At 44.1% G+C, this 5,875-nt stretch overlaps 2 non-coding genes across 2 annotated transcripts; both read right to left on the reverse strand.

Annotated features, from left to right (window-relative positions):
- Positions 1-383: 383 nt before the first annotated feature.
- On the reverse strand, positions 384-456 carry trnaf-gaa (transfer RNA phenylalanine (anticodon GAA)). Its single transcript has one exon. It is a non-coding gene; the product is annotated as a tRNA-Phe (tRNA).
- Positions 457-2,906: 2,450 nt separating this feature from the next.
- Positions 2,907-2,978, reverse strand: trnah-gug (transfer RNA histidin (anticodon GUG)). Its single transcript has one exon. It is a non-coding gene; the product is annotated as a tRNA-His (tRNA).
- Between the last annotated feature and the right edge of the window lie 2,897 nt (positions 2,979-5,875).

The raw sequence follows: 5,875 nt of genomic DNA on the forward strand, positions 1-5,875 counted from the left end.
ACTCGGTGTCTAACAATGTGATGCAATGTGTTTTATTCCCGCTGTGTTATCTCTCTGGCGGTTTGCTGATAAATGTTTAACTCGCGGCCTGTTCCCGTTAATGGTCACAAGCAGTAACAGACAGACAGAGCGTGTCTGACCGCCCTGAGATGTGGAAAAGGCATCAGTTTAGGACAAATGCATCAAATCAAATGTTCATCGAGCACCAAGAGAGACAAAAACCAGAGAGAAAGGCAGAAGGAAATCGAGAAATAAAAGCTAAATACAGACATCCTTGATGTCTCTCTATTCCATCCCCAACCGTTCAGTGTTGGGTAAAAATGTCAGTGTAAATAAATGTTTGAGAATCGGCCCAAAGAAGAAGAAACAAAATAACCCAAAACTGCCGAAACCCGGGATCGAACGAGGGACCTTTCGATCTTCAGTCTAACGCTCGCCCAACTGAGCTACTTCGGCCCCACTGCAAACTCGCCTTTGGGTCATCCTCTTGGAATAAAATATAACCCCGGGTGGAATTGCCCCTCCCGCTCATTCCTCACTTCGGGAGAATGAGACCGACCATCAAGGAGAGATTTTCTGATCCTGTCGTTGAATCTCATTTATATTAAACATTCCTTGAACTCTCTGCCGGGGGGATTCAGAGCTGGGGTTCGCCATGAACCAGCTTCCCCTCAATTCCCAGCTTTATCAGTGAATCGACCAACAAACGCTCGACAGAGCTCAGGTTATATTAATAATAAAAACAGAAAATGCGGGAAACACTCAGCAGGTCAGGCAGCATCTGTGGAGAGAGAAACATCCTTTCAGGTCGATGACCTTTCATCAGAACTCTCTCCACAGACGCTGCCTGACCTGCTGAGTATTTCCAGCATTTTCTGTTTTTACTTCAGATTTTCAGCATCTGCAGTATTTTGCTTTTGTTTTACAGCTTGTATTAATTTTCTGCTGATGATATCTTAATATTATCTTGTTTTTGGGCCACTTTAATCAGGTTTAATGGACAAATTCTTCCATCATCCCTTCTCCCACATCACTTTCTCTCATTCATTCTTTTCTCCTTTCAATCCAGAAGAGGGCGGGAATCAGAGCTCACCCCCCGAACCCTCCGCACACAGACCCCCGTCTCCCACTCCGTGTGATCCAAGAGACAATTCAAGACATTACACTCTGTATAAACACTGAAACCTGACACACCAGGGGAGATCGCACGGTGTTGGACACGGAGTGAAATAAACTGAAGTGTTTGTAAATAGTTACAGATCACAACTCGTGTCTCTGTCTCTCTCCACAATCCCGGCCTGTGCTGTGTTATCCGATCTCACCCAATGTGTTCCTGGGAATTTTCATCAACATCTTTGAATGTGGCAGCAGAATTTGGTGAAACCGTTAAAACACCATCCGGTTCCTTGGCTTAATAATAGAGAAATAGAGCACAAAAGCAAGGAAGTTATGTTGAACGTTTATGAATCATTGTTCAGACCTCATCTGAAGTATTGTGTCCAATTCTGGGCACTATAATTTATTAAGGATGTCAAGGTCTTGGAGAGGATGGAGAGGAGATTTACCAGAATTATACCAGGGATGGGGTTTAGTTGTGTGGAGAGACTCGAGAACCTGGGATTGTTCTGCTTCGAGCAATGAAGGTTAAGGGTAGAAGTAATCCACGTGTTCAAAATTAAGAGGGGTTTTGATCGAGTGAATAAGGAGAAACTTCACCCACTGGCGGGAGGGTCGGCAACCAACGGACGCAGATTTAAGATAATGGGCAAAAGAACTAGAAGGAAATACGGAGATTTATTTTTACACAGCGAATTGTTATGATCTGGAACGCACTGCCTTAAAGGATGGTGGAGCTCGATTCAATCGTAACTTTAAAAGGAGAATTGGATAAATACTTGAGTATCTCCCCACAGATACTACCTGACCTGCTGAGTGTGGCCAGCAGTTTCTGGGTTTATTTTTGAGCTTTCACTGGAGCAGTTTTCCTGACAACCTGCAACTTGCCTCAAGGGCGCAGCTTCAAGCACAACTTTCTTGTGCTCTTCTCACACACAAGATCGCACTTTACTTTCCTACACACGCGCTTTAAAATCTGCCGTTTCCGCACACAGCGTCCTGCGCCACGAGAATTTGAAAGACCTTTCGCTCATGGCCTGTAATCGTTCCTTTTTCCCCACAGGCGCTCTTTACATTTATCCTCTACTCGATTCAATCGCATGTTTCAACAGAACTATTAAGATCAAGGCGGAACACTTCCGATCTTCCTGCACCGCCCCAACTTGCCAAATGTGAACCTTTCAACCGCCATTCGCAGCTCTGTAGCGCTGCCCGTCACTCACGCAACTCAACTGCTGAGAGAAAAGAGCCAACAAGCATCAAAACAAAAACCAGTTCTTCAGTTACCATCCCCTGGATCACAAGATTCCCCAAGTAAATTTCGTGAACATTCGGGCGGCTGTCTTTCCAGAGACCAGCCCTGCTTTCGTCGTGTTTGTCTGTCGAGCGGTCACGCAGATCGAAATGTATCGACTGGTTTCAAGGCACAAATGAACATTGGTGCGAATGGGACATGTGCCCAATAGAAACAGCGGTCGGAGCAGAACAAACTTAAAGGCGTGAGATCGTGAAAGTGAATGTTAGAGTCGGCAATGGAGCAGGAAAGTGTCCATGAAATGGAAGGAGGAAAGGAAAGGCGGCCTATTGACTGTGGAAGGAAGAAAAAGCTGGGAGAAGATGCGGGTTTGAACTGTGGAACATCAAGTACAGGCATGTGAGAGTGCTGGGATTTGAAGGAATGGATAGGTTTTCGCCACCAACAAAAAATATTTCTTATATATATTCAAGATTGAAATATTGCTGCATTCTATCAGTATGTGTGGCAGAGGATAAAAGAGATGAGAAAGTTCTGCCGTGACTCGGATTCGAACCGAGGTTGCTGCGACCACAACGCAGAGTACTAACCACTATACGATCACGGCGCCACACCTCAGCTGTTGTTACAACACCCGAACCACAGCAATAAGCAGCGCCTCAAATTGTTGCAGAACAGCGGTCCAGCCCCTCCCACGGCCCATCCTTTTAATATCCACCCAGCAATTTCACCAGTGCTGGTTTCATCAACTTGTGCTTCTTTTTGAATTGTTCTCGGTATTATCTGTCCTGATCCTTTACTTGGCCCACTAGAATCCTAGAATCATAGAAAGGCAACAGCACGGAAGGAGGCCATTCGGCCCATCGAGTCCCCGCCGGCTCCATGCAACAGCAATCCAGCTGGTCCCACTCCCCCGCCCGATTCCGGTAGCCCTGCAATTCTTTTCCTGTCAAGTACTTATCCATTTCCTTTTGAAGGCCATGATTGAATCTGCCTCCAACACCCCCTCGGGCAGTGCATTCCAGATCCTAACCACTCGCTGTGTAAAAAAGTTTTTCCTCATTTCACCTTTGGTTCTTTTGCCAATCACGTCAAATCTGTGTCCTCTGGTGCTTGACATTTCCACCAATGGGAACAGTTTCTCTCCATCGACTCTGTCTGTACCCTTCATGATTTTGAATACCTCGATCAAATCTCCTCACAACCTTCTCTGTTCCAAGGAGAACAACCCCAGCTTCTCCAGTCTGTCCACGTAACGAAAGTCCCTCATCCCTGGAATCATTCTTGTAAATCTCTTCTGCACCCTCTCTAAGGCCATCAGATCTTTCCTAAAGTGCGGTGCCCAGAACTGGACACAATACTCCAGTTGTGGCCAAACCAGTGTTTTACAAAGTTTCATCATGACTTCCATAATTTTTTACTCGATGCCTCTATTTATAAATTCCAGGATCCCGTATGCTTTTTAATCGGCTTTCTTAACCTGCCTTGTCACCTTTAACGATTTGTGCACATATACCCCCAGATCTCTCTGTTCCTGTACCTCTTTTAGAGTTGTGCCCTCTAATTTATTTTGCCTCTCCTCGTTCTTCCTACCGAAATGTATCACTTCACATTTTTCTGCGTTAAATTTCATCTGCCACGTGTCCGCCCATGCCACCAGCCTGTCGATATCCTCTTGAAGTCCATCACTATCCTCCTCACTGGTTACTACCCTTCCAGGTTTTGTGTCATCTGCAAATTTTGAAATTGTGCCCTGAACACCCCAGTCCAAGTCATTAATATATATCAAGAAAAGCAGTGGTCCCAGCACCGACTACACGGCATCTACACATTTGTCCAATGCCCCTAGAGTGAAGCGGGATCACTTTTCACTCGTAAACCAGCAACCCTGATGTTAAAATCATCTGCCGGAGAAAGACGCGATTTCAGCGCGGTGACACTGGGCCAGAGTAAAGTTCAGTTAATGTGATTGCCGAGTCGGGAGGGAGTCAAAGGATATGGGGAAAAGGCGGAAAAGTGGAGTTGAGGTAAAAATCAGATCAGCCATGATCTCATTAAATGGCGGAGCAGGCTCGAAGGGCCAAATGGCCGACTCCTGCTCCTATCTCTTATGGTCTTATGATCTTATGGTGGCGAGAGGGTGGATTTGGAACTCCTGTGCGGCTGCTTTGCGCAGGTAACACGACTTGTTACAAACTAAACCATTAATTCACCGAGCTAAAGTTTGAGGTTGTAGCGACAAGAACCTGATTACATTAATTACAGAAAATTAATGAAACTCTGTGAAAGATGAATAATTGTTGTAATCGCCATTGATCAACCGATAACTTTCTGCTGCAGACTGACAGAAACACTGACATGGACACTGGGTGACAGAGAAACTTTAATCAGTTTCAACAACAACAACTACTAATACAACGTCCATTTATATCGCACATTTAACGTAGTGAAACGTCCCAAGGGGCTTCACAGGAGCTTTTTTAAACAAAATTTGACACCGAGCCACAGAAGGAGATATTAGAAGCAGATGCTTCACGTTTCAGTGAATCTGTTTGAACTATTGATTTGATGACATTTTGTTTAACTTTCCACGGATCACTGTTGAAAGAAGAATTACCGACCACTTTTCCATCTCCTGTTGATCATGTCCACAGTAAAATTACGTGGGTAGCGCGGGAGAGAGTGAGAGAGAGAAAGAGACAGAGACCCATTCGGGAAAAGATAGAAAATGTGAGGCACATACACAGACAGACAGACACAGACACAAAGAAACAGACACACACAGAAACAGACACACATACATAGACACATAGAGTGACTCAGAAATACAGAGACAGACGATCGATAATTTGGCTGATTTTTGTTCTTTTTCTGTCGTAGATTTCGTGAAATCTTGCAGGTCAATTAAAATGAGCATAAAACTCGAGGTGTTCAATGCCGTGGAATTTTAATTCACTTCAGAATTATTAATTCTACAAGAAACTTGTTGAATTTTGAAACGCAGAGATGAAAGGGGATGAAAAAAGACAGGATCTGAAATCTACCAGATTCAAACCTGCGCGGGGTAAACGAATGGATTTCCAAACTATCATCTTAATCACTAGTTAGTTAAAATCACAATTGCTCTGCATCCAGTCCCCGTTCAATAATATTCTGAAAGCAACAATCAGCTGTTTATTTTTCTCTGTAGTTTTTTTCAGGAAGAAGCTTGGCGAAGACATAAAATTAAAGTTGGCGTCTTATAAATGCTTCCTCCCTGTCGGGGAATTAAACCACGGACTAAGGCGGGGCAACTCACCACGATCAAAGAGAAAGAAAGAACGAAAGAAAGACAGAGTCAGTTGTTCGTTGTCTAACAAAGAGATGGAAATGTTAAAGGTTCTTTCAACGGTGGCCCGTGGAAAATTAAACAAACTGTGATCAAATAAATAGTTAAAAGAAATTCACTGACACATGAAGCATTTTTAACGCCATCTGAGGTGAGTGTAGAATCAATACAGTAGT

The sequence above is a fragment of the Heptranchias perlo genome, chromosome 35 (assembly GCF_035084215.1).
Source record: "Heptranchias perlo isolate sHepPer1 chromosome 35, sHepPer1.hap1, whole genome shotgun sequence".
NCBI classification, from domain to species: domain Eukaryota; kingdom Metazoa; phylum Chordata; class Chondrichthyes; order Hexanchiformes; family Hexanchidae; genus Heptranchias; species Heptranchias perlo.